The sequence below is a fragment of the Thermobia domestica genome, chromosome 3, assembly GCF_964235325.1.
Source record: "Thermobia domestica chromosome 3, izTheDome1.hap1.1, whole genome shotgun sequence".
NCBI lineage: Eukaryota > Metazoa > Arthropoda > Insecta > Zygentoma > Lepismatidae > Thermobia > Thermobia domestica.
This window is the reverse complement of record NC_137456.1, coordinates 104,237,626-104,254,628: the sequence shown is the minus strand read 5'-3', so window position 1 is coordinate 104,254,628 and position 17,003 is coordinate 104,237,626. Positions and strand designations below refer to the sequence as shown.

The 17,003-nt window shown below is 35.0% G+C and overlaps 1 protein-coding gene across 1 annotated transcript in view; it reads right to left on the bottom strand.

Annotated features, from left to right (window-relative positions):
- LOC145680636 (LIM domain only protein 3-like) overlaps window positions 1-17,003 on the bottom strand; it is a 176,627-nt gene that overhangs the window by 38,199 nt on the left and 121,425 nt on the right. The window lies entirely within an intron of this gene.

Sequence of the window (17,003 nt, the reverse complement as noted above, 5' to 3'; positions counted from 1 at the left end):
AACAAAAGCAAATCTTTTACATCAATCCATATTAGTGCGTCAAAATGAGCTTTGCATTTATATTTAGTGAAAAAAAAAAGGAACAGAATATCTGAGGTATAGTGTGCAACAGTAGGAAAATAATCTGAAATTAAAATCTTCCACGTTTTTTTTTTCTTTTATATTTGGTAGTCAATCCGAAAAGAAGAAAATTAATGAAAAAAAACCCTCACACATTGTGTGAAATAGCAAAAGAAACCCACAAAAAAGCATATATGTACAGTATATATGTTTATATTATACATATAAAGAGAGCGAGATGACAAAGTTCATTTGACCTAAATGTTCACACATTACATTTCGTTGGAAAAAGCATTCCGATTCTCTAGCCCCCCCCTGCCTTCCCCCTCCCCCTCATCCGTGTTCTTTCCTTTTTGTATTAGCCAACACAACAACCAGTAATGCAAAATAGTTTGTCAAAGACAGATGGACATAGGGAACGAGAGAGCGCGAGAATGAAGCTGCAGTATTGGAAACAACGGAAAATAGATTTAAAAAAAAAAAACTTTGTCGAACGGGGGGAGGGGCGACGGAGACGTGCTCCTATTCCTATGTTGCATGTATATAGCATAAGTATGAAATGGATTTAGGGAGGCAAGAAAAAAACTATATTCCATTTTTCTTCCTAAAAATTCTGTATGTAAAAATAGAACATGTTATTTAAAAATACGCACACTAAAAAAATGTGTTTTTAAAAAAGAAATGTTTTCATTTCCGCACTGTATTCTCTTCTTTCAATTCTTTCAATTGCATTTACTTTTATGAACAACTACAACACAAAAAAATTACATATATTTCGAAAAGAGAGTTGTTTTCAAAAGAAAGAAAAAGAAAAAAACACAAAAACAAAACAAGAAAAAAACACTCCATAGTATAGTAATGTGTATTGAGCGTTAACAAACCCCCCACAAAGCTGTATCACAACAGTTTTGGCCAGGCGTTAATAACTGATTACACAGACGGGTAGTAGTCTCTGCTTTGTAAGCGATGCACACACATAGTTTTGCTTGTGACAGACAACCACACACACGTTCCGCCTCATCTGTCACCTAATGACAGCGGAATAATTCAATCCGTGCCGATAAACCTCTATCCGTTTTTCCCTCTGTACTCACTGGTATGTATGTATGTATGTATGTGGTGGACGGGTTGTCTGCATGTGTTTGTAACCCAAAACCTAACAAACCGAACCTCAAAATGCTCAAATACGGGTTTTTGGGGAAGAGAATTCGGGAGGGGGGAAATTGACGAGGCAGAGAACGGAACGTTGATTTCTCGTATTGTTTGATGAAAATGCTTGTTTTACTAATACTCTTCTGATTTTTTTCTTTATAAAAAAATCTTTCCTCCAATAGGAATAAAAGAGGCTAACACAAATAGCAAAAAAAAAGAAAAGAAAAGAAAGAAAGAAAGAAAAGAAAAAAGAAATCAACAGGTAACTTTATATGTGGACTCATCTTTCCCTTATAGTTACAGCGTTACTTTTACTGCTTTAATTTTAATATTTCGATGAATATTGACAAGCATATTGTCATGGTTTTGATGTATTCTTCTTTCTGCAAAAAAAAAAAAAAAAAAAAAAAAAATGGCTACTGAAAGCTATTGGTTGAATTGGAATTCACCGCTCCATTCCGTACTGAGGCTGTATGAGACTTGTACCTACAGCTCAATGTAGAATTCGAACCACATGATCTCCCTCCGGGAATCGAACCGGATCTCCCGCGCCGAAGAATTTTTTTCTTTATTTTCGTTTGTGATATCTACCTAAGGATATTGCAATATCGCCTCATATTTACAAATAACACTACGTGCTTCAGCGCAAGGATTACCAAGTAGCGGACGGATGCCATTTCCGAAGAAATATGAGGAGAACACGAAGAAATACGAGAAGGACACGAAGAGTCACGAAGTAGACTCCTTCAACACATCCATAAGCTCCGACTCCAAAACTTGTTATAAAAGAGGACGCACAGAGACAGAGAGTAACCTACCTCTGCGCTACTATGACAAGAGGTTCCTTTCCAATCTCCGTGTTGCTCTGAGCAGGAGATCCAACTTATAAAGAAAGGATTAGTTAGAGACATTACTTATTTACAGGGCCCGGATCTTGTTGACCTAAAATTTTCTAGAAAGTGACCTATAAAATGACACTAAAATTCCTGTAAAATGCCCCTAAAATTCACAAAAATTGACCTCAAAACTTGCGTTTTCTTAAATGTTTATTTCGTAAAACATTGACATTTTTTAAATATCCATTGGATTTTAATTAACGCTTGTCACTCATATTCAAAAAGTTTTGTTTCAGTTAGTTGCAGTCCATTGTACGGCATTGTAGTACTGAAAGCGTCAATTCACTCCCGAGCTGAAACTAGGAAGCACTCTTAAACAATAAAAGTTCGCAAGTGTAGATTAAATAAGAATAATAGATAAAAACCGTGTTTAAAATCTTTGTACGCCTTCTAATTCATTTTTAGTTATTCATGTGATCACATCCTTTGTGGTCAACAACCCAAAACTATCCGTTCGGCCACCTACCAACCTTCACCTTTGGTCAACCATCTACAGCTTAGTTTTCATTAGCTTGTTAAGAATGCAGTTTTTCCACCCGAATAGTCAGGAAGCATGAAAAGAGATTATTTAACTTCGTCTTTTTCACATCCGTAAACAGTGTTCATTTTAAGATTTCCTTATGTAGAAAAAAAAAGAATAAAAAGACCATAAGTGACCTAAAATTTACCTTAAAATATTAAAAAATGACCTGAAACTTCAAAGCGGCAAAAAGTGACCAAAAGTTGACCCTAAAAATATATGCTTTTAGAACCTAGAGTTGATGGATAACGTTTTTATTAGAATTTGCCTTGTTTTATGCGTAACAGAGAAAAGTTGACTTGTCAACAAAATCCGGGCCCTGCTTATTTATAATAAAAGAAATAAAGACTTATAATTAAAAAAAAAAAAAAGACGAGGGATAATCCCGTTTAACGCTTCTCTACCATGCATTACAATATTCTCTAGTTATTTCCACACAGGAACTCCCTCTTAACAGACCCTACACTTATTTTACATTTTGAGCTAGTTGGCAGATAGTTATGAGGCGATCCTCTAAAATAGATGGTTTCCATTTACCCAATGGTGTCTTCAGCAGTTGCGGACTGCGATTGCCCTGGAATAAGGGCCGTCTCAACGGAAGTCCGACCACACTTGAACTGTTAATGCCAGTGGTTCACAACTTCATATAATGGGGGCTTCCTCTCCATAAGTATCTTTCATCTCATCAAATGTTTTCTTTGGTGTGCGGCTTCTCAAGTACAGAAACTTGATCACTGCTCGGAACACGGAACCCCATACGGTATATATCAATACCCATGTAGAATTTCAATATTCTACATTAACTACGACTAGGTTTGGGGAAATTTTAAATGAACATCCCATATATTTGCTTGTATGTTTTAATATATAATTTCGTGCAAAATATTAATTATTTTATTGTTATAAATAAATAAAAATATTGTTGAACTCCCCTTACTGCGGCTCTTTTATTTGAATCCTCTTTAACCATTCTTAATGAGACGCATGTTCAAGGAAATTCAATGCGTCAAGTATGACCAGTATTAGTTCGCAGTGTATCGGATGGTTGATTCTCTTGAGTTAGGAAACTGGAAAAATATTTAATTAATTAAAAACATACTGCTATGTATCCTTCCTATGTGATCTTCAATACAAAAGAATGTTTTGGTCCATAGGTACTTTATAGAACAAAAAACATCAACAGAAACCTCTTTGGACAAGTTCTATCACATTTCATTTCCAAATGTTCTTTCAACATTTGAAAAACATGAGAATACACAAATATGTCCCTCCCTTTTTTTAAAAAAAAATAAAAAGTACCAAAGGCAAAATTAGGACCATAGCAAAAACGAGAGTATGACTCAAAGAGAAGTTGGCAAGTGAGATGAGCTTTTGTGTAACACACACTTTGTTCACGTCGAGTGTACTGATCTAGTTGTCACGGTTGGTCCAGCTTCGTTTATTCTGACATGTTCCACCGTGTTGTGTTACGTTATGTTACATGTGTGGCGCTATGCGTGATGGGTTTGGAAGCATGTATAACCAAAAGCTCTGCTTAACCTCTCAACTCAATTTTCTCTTTCTCATAAATTCAACAGCTGAAAAGTAGTTTTTTTTTTTTTTTTAATTTGAAAACTGAGAGGGCAATGCAGAACATGACAAGTCATCTCCCTTTCACACGGGTGTTCCAACTCCTTTGTCACCTCAATCTGCTAATCGAATAGGATTGCACACGAAGCTGTACTCAGCGGCCACCAGCAGAGTGGTCTTGTGTATAGAATGGTTTTAACCACACTTTATGGATGACCCTCTCACTCATAGTTTCGCTTCCTATCTCTTATTGTTTGCCAACCTGTGTGTGAGAGTGTGTGCCATATGTCTCTTCTCTTGTGTTTATGTTCAAGTGTGTTCAGGGGCTCTTTTGTTGTTACAGAGAGACAGATAGACAGAGAGAGAGACAGAGAGGAACAGGGACACCGAGAGGCCACTTACGGCCATGTACAAAACGTTCAACAGCCTCTCTTGGATCTGACGTCCCACTGACGATGTGTGTGCGTGTGTTCGTGTGTAGACAATAACACCTTAACCGAAACAGAACAAGAGCAGACGAGAGATTTTCAGCATCAACTGACAGGATAGGATTTCACTTTACGCCACGAACAAAATACTTATGGTTTGGCGTTATATCAATTCTTCAGTATAAGAGTGCACCAAAAAAAGGAAAAAAAGAAAAAACTTCGGTCGATTTCTTCTTTTTGATCTTTGTTATTCAAGCTTCAACATCAATTCAACAAGATATTATGAAAAATGAAGTAGTTACCATACAAAGATATGTATACAAAAATCCTGAAACGCTATGAACTTTGAAGCTTGAACCTCCTTTATGGAATTGTGATTATTGCAATATGTATATACAAAACTAGCAAAATACTCGTTCTTCACAAGCGGAGAGTACGTTTTATTTTGGACATAAAGGGCTGGATTTGCAATTTAAACTGCATCGAAAGTGTCATTGTTCGTCTCAGCAACCCCGAAAACTACGAATTCGACACTAATATCGATCATTTTTGATCGCTTCTATAATATCTCCCCGCTCCCCCTCCCCCAAGTTGCGGAGCTGAATTTGGATTTAAACTTCATCAAAAATATACTGTTCGTCTCAGCGACCCCGCAAAGTATGAATTCGACACTAATATCGGCAATTTTCGATCATTCTTAAATATCTCCCCTTTCCCTTTCCTAAGTTGCACCGTCAAGGTGAAATGATAAAAACCATCCCAAGCCCGAACCTCATCTATGTTGAAAATTTCATCGAGATCCGTCGGGTGATACCACAGTTATTAAGTCAAAAACAGTCACTTTCATTTATATATATATATATATATATATATATATATGTGTGTGTGTGTGTGTGTGTGTGTGTGTGTGTGTGTGTGTGTGTGTTGATTTTTATATATCCCCTTCCCCCTCCCCTATGTTGGATTGTCAAAGTGAAATGATAAAAAAAAAAAACACCCCAGGCCCGAACCTCATCTATGTTGAAAATTTGGTCGAGGTTGGTCAGGTGGATTTTTATATATGTAGATATATTTAAAACCTTGCGATCGAGTCCCTAACATATGTGATCCCGGATTCCCATGAAGGCTCTTGCCTCGGATACAAAACCCAAGTAGTGGTTTGGATTTCACTTTGTAGTCCCGTCTTATATAGACTGGATGCTAAAAAGGGACATATTTTTTAACTTGTGGCAATCTTGTAACTTCTAAACTAATACATAAGAAGCCCTTAAATTCTGTAAGAAGCAAATATCAACAAGAAGAACTGGTTTGACATATTCTGTAACACCAAGAGATGAACAGTATTTCCAACCGAAAATAAAGTTATATTTTCAAATGATGCTATGTCAGACTATTACAAGTTACAAATCTAGATGATAAACGAAAACGTACAATACCACACTTTTTATTGAGTTTTCAAACTAAAGACGTTACAATATCACGAACATCTGAAGTTTGGAAACCTCTACCACACTAGCAACAATACTGACATGAGATGGACAGTGCAATACACATCCAAACAACTTTACAGTTGAACATCATTGTCATGAAATGATTTGTTTTGAGCAAATTGAAACGAAGTTACAACGGATGGAAAATTTGACGTTATTTAGAAAGTCTTTATTTAGAAGGATACTTAGATATGTACAGTATCTCATCTAAGTAATTATATAGTTCTTAACAAACGTATAAATAACTATGGAGTTAACAGCACTTTGATATCTGAAACCGCTCCACAGACATGATTAACATTGGTAAAGTACGCATCAATGCTTAAAATTATGTAATTACGGTATTTGTTGTAATTACAACTACCACAATCTATTGCTGCAATTTTATAAAAGCAAAGGAAAACAACAACCATTTTAAATCCTTTCCGATATTTTACATAGTGTTGCAAACTTTACCAGTTTTTATCGTATTTCAAAACGGTCTGAGATGTCAAAGCACTGTAAACCGTAAAATGATTTGTTCACTTATTAAAATTCACATAACTAGAATTTATATATTTTATCTAATTTATTTCGAAATAAAGCATTTCGGAAAAAAGTCACATATTCAACACTTTGTAACTTAGTTATCATTTATTCGAAACGCATCATATCATGACCATGGTATCCAACACTACGGTACTTAGAATGTGAATTTTATATTGGATTGGCAACTCTGTTTATCTGTTGGTATCGTAACGATTCCTCCTTGATATTTGCTCTTTACAAAATTTTAGCATTTCTTATATATTGTTTTAGAAGCTACATTGTTGTCCCAAGTTAAGAAATACACCCCATATAAAAATCATTCCAGCGTCCTCAATGTGTGATTGAAAAAAAAAAAAAATATTGAGAAGTTCTAGTTAGGATGGCAACTGTGGATTGGAATACAGATCCTTTTAATTATAAAGTGGAACACAGATCCTCTTAATTATGCGTGTCGTCTGTGTAATATAGAAAAAGCTGTAAATTTTGTATATCATATTCCATTATAGATGCATTTCTGGGGTATAGAAGCAAAATTTGCTAAATCCATTTTTCAATTTTGTCAGGAGACGAAACAAAAGTGACTCCCTTATGTTTCAAAATCGTTGAACAATTTTCTTGTTTAGTGGTCATTACTTAATGCAGATTAGTGAAATCCACCACTAAAGAAAAGCAATTGCTCAACAATTCTGAAACATAAGGGAGTCACTTTCTTTTTTGCTTTCTGACAAAATTGAAAAAAAAAATGGATTTAGCACTTTTGCCTCCCCTGGTTTATTATAAACTAATCGATCACAAATTGAAATCAAACGGAATCGCTAATTTTCCATTCTCGTATATCATTGATCAAAATAAGGTCCGTCAATTTCTGAAAAACATAACAATTAAAGCCTATCCTTGCTTGTTCAATGTTGGAAGCATCAAGTTATAACTAGAACTGACCTCACCATTTCATCTAATTTAAGTTAATCATTCATTCATGCACACAACATGTGAAAAAGAAGAAAAAATCATCAAGAGTAGCATAAATATTTAAGCTGTGTGGCCTTCAAGTATGTGAGTATATTTTGGTGTGTATAAAATATTATACATTATAGTAGACCTATATATAGTTTTAAAAAAAAACACCTCAATCTCCGCAACCCACCATGCTTTTGCGCTTTACAGAGTTGCCTAACTATGCTCCGCGCGCACTAACAACCAAGATAGAAGAACAATTAAGAAGATGGGAGAGAAGGATATTAAGAAAGATATATGGGCCTGCGTGCGAAAATGAAATGCGGAGGATAATAACAAATGCAGAGTTAGAACTACATAATAATAATAATAATATAGTAATGGAAATAAAGAAAGGTATATTAAGATAGCTTGGACATTTGGAACGTATGAAAGACCATAGAGGGGTGAAACAAATCTACAAGGGAACTCTCGAAGGAAGGAGAAGCATCGTGGGACAGAGACTCAGATGGTTGGACAATGTACTGAATGACTTAAGAAAGAAGAATAAGGGCATGGAAAAGTAAAACAAAGAACAGAGAAGAATGGAAATCTATCCTGAAGAAGGTCCAAGTCCTACAAGGGTTGTAGATCCAGTGAGTAAGGTAAGGTAACTATGCTCCGAAAGATAGAATCACAAAATCTTCGACAAAGAAACTTTCTCGTTACTGAAAGTAAGCAATAAGGGATCGAATCAAGGACCCCATGCATCAGAAGTGAACGCTCTACCACTGAGCTACCGCGGCCCATATGTCCATTGTACTTAATAAAGTATTTGATAGGTATTGGTAAGCGTATTATCATTTCGTTCAGTTTTTACGCTACTAACATTATAACGGAGGTTACCCACGTAATTATATGTTGCAATATCGTATATACGACTTCAACAGTAATTTCTAAAATTTCACCACATTGGTTTTATTAGAATAGATAGTGAGTATGATAATAAATTAGTAAAGAAAATGTGGAATCTGGAATACCCTGACATATCATACATTATACACAGTATTTCATCTGGCAGTCTATTCTTCTTTTACGCTATTTATTTTGACTGATTGGTTGTGCTTTATTTATTTATTTATTTATTCAACAACGAGTTTATGAAGGACAGGATCTACTGTTTATATAGACAGTCAAGTGGATACCAATCATATTCTGGAGACACTATTTCGGAGCAGCTGGCAAGATTACAATGCAGAATCATCATATACACTGAACAGGTTTTCTTCTACTACACTATCTCACCCCCAAGAGCCCACTACATACCAGAAATTAACTAGTAGAAAATTTTATAGACATCCGTGAATCAGGCACAAGTATGCACTCTAACTTCGAATGTCATAAGTCATAAGTAGAGACCGAAACTTAGGCAAAATACCAGTTACTTTAAAGTGAACGCTAAATCTTTGCTTCAATTTGAGAAAATTTATTTTCATTTTTTCTTGGCTAATTTCGCTCTATTGTGCCTAAATACTGAATATTGCTTATCCCTCGCATCAGTATTTCACTGAGATAACTACATTGATCTCTAGTTTTAATCAAGGTTTATGCCAGTTTCAGAAAAGTTTAAAAATTACAAACACTAACTTACAATAAAGTCACGTCCTACATTGATATATGAAATGAATACCAGTACGAGAAATGTCAGCGAGTTAATACAATTCGACATGTGTTGAAATGTGAAAATGTGTCAAATATATCTTATTCTACAACAATTAATGATTTTTTTGTAACGGACTGTCAAAATGTATTAAATTAACATAGTGTTAATAATTTATCTATTCATTCAAAAGTCATCAATACACTAGACTGTCGCTAATCCGGCCCTCAGTAATACGTCCGGCCTCTCAGTAATCCGGTGCATAATGAATTATCGTGCTTTATATACTGTACGTATTCAAAATTGTAGCATTCTTTACAGTTCGGTTGCGTGATAAAGCATACCATCGTCGCGTATCATCATTGCGACAGTTAAAAATTAGGGACATGTTTCATAGTGAGTGATACTACTCAAAGACTAGGTTTTCTTTGAAAATTAATGTATGTTTGAATTTAATAAAGTATATCCTCTATGTTTTAAAATTATATCCTTCGATTTAATAAAGTACAGTACATTATATCCCCTATGTTTTCAAAATAAATAAAAAAACAAGATAAATAAATAAATCAAATAAATGCCAGACCTCAATAATCCGGTACTCATATGTGCCAGGAATGGCCGGATTAGCGAGAGTCTAGTGTAGTTTTTTTTTAAATCTTTCTGTCAGGTATAAAGTGCCGTAAATTTTTGAATTGTTATTAAAACAGAAATACTGAAAAACTTTCAATATAATATTTGTTAAATTACATGCTGATAATTTAATTCTTCTTTCCAGACTCGTAACCAGAACACTAAGACAAGAGGAGGGGCTGAGATCATAATGGAGGAACCTTACATTCATATATATCAACTAACAATTTAAAGTTTCAGGAGGGTTGAATGTGGTCGCAGGAGGGGTTTAGTCTTTAAAGCCATCCCCTAACTATGGACTTGCTTCTTTCCTTACAAGAAGATACTTTGTGCCAACACTGGTCAGGTATATTTCTAGTTTAAGTAAAGACTATATATGACTTAAGTTCAGTTTTTGTATGCCATTCAATGTTCACCTTTACTTTTAGGAGCCACGTTGGTTGTAACATGTCGTTATAGAGAAAAAAGAAAGGTAATCTGAGAGATTACGCTGATTTGAGCTGATTGTTTTCATTGAATAGATTATCAGAGCCACCAAGTAGAACCGAAATATTGCTTTTAAATTAGCTAACATTCGACTTGTGTCTCCATCCAATGAATTAGAACGTAGAGTGATTTCTTCAAGATCGGGGTTAACTTACTCATACGACTGTCCATGCTTACTTACTTTGGTAGGTTACATGAGCACAGCGTAACACTGTGTATATTTGACTGATTATTTTTTGAATTATAAGTACACATAAGAACAAGATCCAGAGACGAATATTCGGAACCAAGAGGAATTGGAATGGGACATGGCGGAAACTTCATAACGAAGTGCTACATAATTTACACCGTTTAACAAACATTGTTAGAGTCAACAACTCTAGGAGGCTTAGGTGGGCAGGTCACGTAGTTAGGTTGGAACACTATTAAAAATAATTTCTTAACTTTGAGGAACTGTTTCTTATTTGTGCACCGAGACAATATTTTCTTTTAAATGAGATTTGGCAATTCTCATTCATAAGGAAAGTAACAGTATATTTTCTCGTTTCGCTTTATACAACCTCATCTACTATACTTTTCTTCATTACTTATTAATGAGAGTTTCAAACTCTTGTTTCTAAGAAAAGATATTCTTGGTACACATATAAGAAACGGTTTCTCAGATTTAAGAAAGTGTTTTTTAATAGTGAAAAAAGTAGGAACGCTTTCAAAGTCTTAATTGGCAGTTCAATCAGAAAACGACCATTAGGAAGACCTAGTTGCAGATGGAAGGACAAGATATCGATGGATCTAGCAGAAATAGGAATACAAAGTAGAAACTGGATCCAGTTGGCTAAGGATAGAAGTCAGTGAAGAGCTTTTGTGAGCGTGGCATTGAACCTTCGGGTTCCATAAGTCACACAGTTAGTTAGTTAATTAAGTACGCATTTACCTGCCTATTCTCCATGTTTATAGTGCTTAAAACATCCGGCCTACAGTGATAAGGTACTCACGGCACAAAAGCTTGGGATCAACCCAATGGAGGGAGTCTGGCCTTTGCTCATCATCCTCCAAGGGAATTAGATTAGAACACATCACAGGTCTTGGCTTATCAGTTGATTCCGTGTTTGAGGGACGTACATCATTGCTTTTTCTTCATTACTATTTCTTTTTCTATTTATTTATTTTCTTCAATTAAAATAACGTACAATTTTAATTAAGTTTCTAAATTGATCTTCTCGTATCGTATGATCAATATGAGAAAGGGTTGATTTAGCCTGGCATTCTGTTGTTTTCCCCAATCATAAAAAAGAAAGAAAGAGAAACTCCAATAGATAGGTAGATAAGCGAGAAATATAATTAACATATGAGAAAAATAATTTCTGTGATCTCTCTCTCTAAAAATTTAATATTTGTTTTCTTTTTGTTTTTTACTGAAGAAAACAAACTCTCAGCCGGTGATATTATTTTAGGATTAAAAATAATAATGAAAGATGAAAGAAATAAAAAAATATTTCCTTTGTTGGTGGCCATTCGATCAAATCATCATGCCTTGTGTGAGTATCGAACCTATAAGCTTCCCGATTCGTGTGCCATTAATTCCTCTTTATTGCCAAGCAATTTCTACTACGGGCGCGCGCTCTCTGTTTCTCTTCCTATCTCTTTTTTCATCATGATCCTTCTCATTTCTTTTTTTCTGAACGTAGAAGTGATTTCCCCGAAGAGTAGTAAATGTTTTAAAGACTGGAGCTGCCCTGATAAGGTCACTTCTGAGCCTTTTGTTGGCGCAGATGGAATTCCGTTTCACAAAACGCCTCCCTTCCCTGCTCTCAGCCTTCTGCCTATATACCATGAGCCTCTCAATCTCGTGTCCTCTTCTATTCCCTCCCTTTCCCCCTTTTTCGAATACTCCATGTTTGAATGGAACAGACAGAGGTTACTCTATTGCAGAGACTCCCCATCTGCTGGTATCTCTACATTTTTTTTCCTTTTCAATTCTATCCTATATGTAGTATACAGAATACGAAGATTGGAACTCAATTTTGTATACATATTCCTCCCTCCAAACCCCTCTCGACACATACATACAACAATGAAGCAAGATAATATGTATGTATGTATGTATGTATGTATATATAATTAAAACGTGTATAAGTGTGCATTTTTAAATGCCGATGGTTATCAACGTAAATTGAACGCGTTTTACGTGATGAATGTTTTTCGTTTAGTCAAGATTACATTACAAAGAGAGAGAGAGAGAAATATTTTCTTGTTTTAGAGTTCCGCAAGGTGTTGTCTCCGAAAACCAATAAAGATGAGTTTCGATTTACAGACAACGCCAAAACTGAACTTGCTCGTGCTTAAAATGTTTAGAATTCTCTAATCTTTTGTGCGGTAAGTCTTGGATTCGAACTCAGACAGGAGTATTATTATGAGAATTGACTACTAAACCAGAGTTGAGGCTGCCTCGTAATTCGAAACGTGTCGTAAACAGTGGTGTATGCAGAATTTCATCAAGGGCGGTTCCATCAATCAATCTTTCATCTTTTCAGAAGACAAGAAGAAATTTTTGTATATACATCTTAACATAGTAAATGTTTATTTCAACGTAGTGTTTTACTCAAGGGAGGTTACAACACCTAAACCGTCCCTTGCATACACCACTAATCGTAAAAGTGATATCTCGTCTCGGAAAGTAAATCTGTTTGTTGTAACGAAAATTTTGTCTCGTCTCATTTCATGGGCATAACAACTTGGATCCACCGTTAAATTGTATTTCATATTTCATGTCTTGTTAGCTGGTAGTAGTGAAACCTGAATTTAAACCTGTTAAACCTATATACATATAATTCATATTTTATAAAATAAAATGTTCTGGAGATGGAAATAGACTGATATTGTTTTCTTCAGGTTTAACGATATATATATATATATATATATATATATATATATATATATATATATATATATATATATATATATATATATATATATATATATATATATATATATATACATATATATATATATATATATAGATATATAGATATAGATATAGATATAGATATAGATATAGATATAGATATAGATAGATAGATAGATAGATAGATATACTAACATACCGACGTTCTTTTTATAAGCGTTGAATAAAAATGTCGGTATGTTAGTGTTTTCATGATCAATTAATGGACACAATAGTAGTATTTATATTTTGATTTTCGATTTTTAATTTACATCTATACCTAAATATTGTACACTTCCAATTAGTCTAGAGCGAACTTTGAAGGATATTAGGCCTATAATAGCTTTTGAAAGGTAATTTTTTTGAATTAAGTATATTTAGCATACGAATACATCAAGTATGTTATTTAGTATATATCTCACATACAGTGATATACAAAAAGCTTTATTTCTAAGCTAACGTTTGATTAAGAATTTCCTGCACTGACCAGACAAAATCCCACGTCCAAACAATATATGAGAACTTGAGCATATGGATTCAAACACAAGGTATCTATATGCTAACCAGACAGCCTTTAACAGTGTCTGCTATGTTCAGACACAAAGGCCGAAGATGAAAAAATCTTCTTGTATCAAATTGATAATCAACAGCCCGTGGGAAAATGTTATTCAGTACTCTTATCCAGTTAGTTATGAGAGTTACATGGAAACTTTTTCTGTGCGAGGGAGTATTCATGATGTCAGACAAGTTAACTACTGTAAAGTAACACTATGATTCCAGTGAGTACAAGGGCTCTTGTATATCAATTTAGCACAAATATAATATTTATTACGTACATATTCTTTTGAGATAGTTACCGGTACTTATTACAGGTCTCTAATTGATAAACAAAAATAGATTATTTTTTCATGCCTATACCTGCAGTACAATAGTGAGATCAAAATATTAAGAACGGATACATTAATTCTTTTAACCATTCATTAACCAACCATCACGCATTAATTTCTAAATAAAATAATGTATAAGACAACATTTTAAGAAAATCATTTTGAGATATCAGTCAGTTTGATGTTGTCAACAGTGAGACTAATATCTACAGCTTAAAGTGGTGCGCTCGATCCTCTTTCACACGGAATCAAATACAGGATTTCGTTCTCCATCGGCACGTACTTTAGCCACTAAACTAGAGATTGATTGGGAAAACATTCAATGTACCTATTAACAGTTCTTATAGGGCAAACTGGGGGAATCGTGCGCGGCGGGTAATCGTGCGCACCGCAATTTCTCATATTTGGAATATCATTAGCGACTCCAGTAAGATGTTGGTTCCTAAGTGCTTCCAGGCGAAACACTGCAGACACGGCCCAGTGCGTTCAGTGTTGATGAGGAGTGAGCTAGACGCGACGGAAGAAAATTCCTACGTTTGTTGTTATTTACGAGCTGTGAAAAATAAGGAGGTAAGCCTACATTTTGCAACTTATGACATTAAAGTAGGTATAGTGCAAAAGGAAGTTCCTTCCTGTAGAACATACTATAATGATGTTGCCCTGTCGCTCAATGTCCCATTGTTGCGAATAAAGTTTATTTCGACGGCACGTATGGGGTAATGGTGCACGCAAATGCCCATGATTCCCCGACCCATTCAAATATTATGGAACAAGTTCTAAGTTCATTCATCATTTTTCATCACAGAAGCCGTGCAGGTACATTAAGAACATATCAAAAGAATTCCTATTCGTAAGAAAGTTTGTAAAATGCTGTCGATGCAATACGGAACGAAGTAGGAAGTTATTACAACATATCAGAATGAACATTGAGAAAATACTTGATACTAAACCGGCCATCAGTACCAAGATTAGGTAGGCATTCAGTCCTTTCCAAGGAAGTAGAGTTAGAAGTAAGAGACTATGTGTTTACTCTGACTAAAGTATTTTATGGCTTGACACCGAAAGAGCTTAGGCGTGTGGCATTTCGATATGCTGAAGAGATAAAAATAAAGAATAATTTTAAAAAAGAGATAGAGTTAGCAGGAAAGGACTAGCTATATAAGTTCCTACAGTGACACCTTGATGTTAGAGTGAAGCAGCCTGAGGGAATAAGTGTGAACAGGATTACCGGAAGTTAGGAAAAACGTTTGTTAAAAAACACCTATTATCAACATATTTCTTAGTTTACTCGACTACTATTTTAGACTAATGTTAATAAAGTGTAAATTACAACTGCATTCGTGTTTTCATGAACCTTCGGATCTCCAGATTTGCTGCACACCATTACCCAGCCTTATGTGCACAATTACCCCATAGCGTAGAACTTTGCGAGCACACACATATCTTGTTTTATTGCAGTATAATTTTTCTATGTTTAATTATAGACCTAAACTAATATTACTGTATGACGGTACAGTGCGGAAAGAATCTATTCAGATAATTACTATTTCTTTGTCCTCAATGCCAACACCACACGAACGTATTTGGCTTAGATGCGCACAATTCCCCCTACTTTTCCCTACTAGTTATTAATAATTTAGTTCATTAAAAAATCTATTTTCCGTAATGAATAAAAATCCTTCATAAGAAAAAGCAAGAGTGAACCATCTTCCACATGGTTCACAACACATATACCTATTTTTTTCCAATATGCCGGCACCAAAGTCAAACAAACAAACAAACAAACAAAGATTTTCTTTTAACCTATTCAATAGTTATGACCTCTAACACACTTTCTCTATTAAACGGATTGTACATGCCTAAAATTTATCCACTCAGTTCATAAAATTTTATCTACTAACTGGTCTATAGACATTTTAAAATGTAATAATAATTTCGGCCTGATTATGGGATCTCCGTGCTTTCACTTCTTAAGGTCTTTCTCACTTTATTTATTGAAAGGATATTAACTTCTTTGAAACAATAACAAGTTCACATTGAAGTCTCTTTGTCGATCTCATCGGCCTCCTTAGTTTCACTGCCGATCATTATACCACCACCATCGACCTTATCGTCGACGTTTTTGGCCACCATTGACCGCCGGTCGAGCTCTTCATTATTCTGTTCGGCCGCTACAACCGATCGACCCACTGTTGAGTTCCTTGGCCGTCATCTAGTTCTCTGCTGACCTGTTTAACAGTCATCGACTTCTAAGTTGTCCATACTTACTTCCGTCTACTCCGTTTCTACTCGGTCTTCTAGGATGTTATCGACCTTCTTGTGTCCTAAAACCTTATAGACAGTATCTTCTATGATGATCTCTCCATTCCTGGGAACCCAGTAACTTCCTTAGCTGTATTCCCTGTTCCTACCTGAGACCTCGTTGACCAGCTGTCGATCTCCTTGTCCCCTTCTTCAATCTCTCTGTTCTGGATTCGAGCGTCAGCAAATGTAGATACGTCTCGCGCCATTGATAGACATTTTAAAACATCCGCTCGATTATAGCATCTCCAAGATTTAACTCCCTAAGATCTTCTCTCGATTCTCTCTTAGTTTTCCGTTTTTCAAGTGTACTTACTTATTACAAGAGATTAGCTTTAATATTTAAACTATTTCAATATTTCGACGGGTGAACTATTGTTTATAATAAAGTCGAACAGAGAAAGTTAAATGTAAAAAATAGGGGTAGATTCGATAGAATGATAAATAGTGGTAATTCAGTTTATCTTTTGTTTACCTTAATTTGTACAAAAGCATAGTCTCCCTATCTCTAAGTAGTCCATT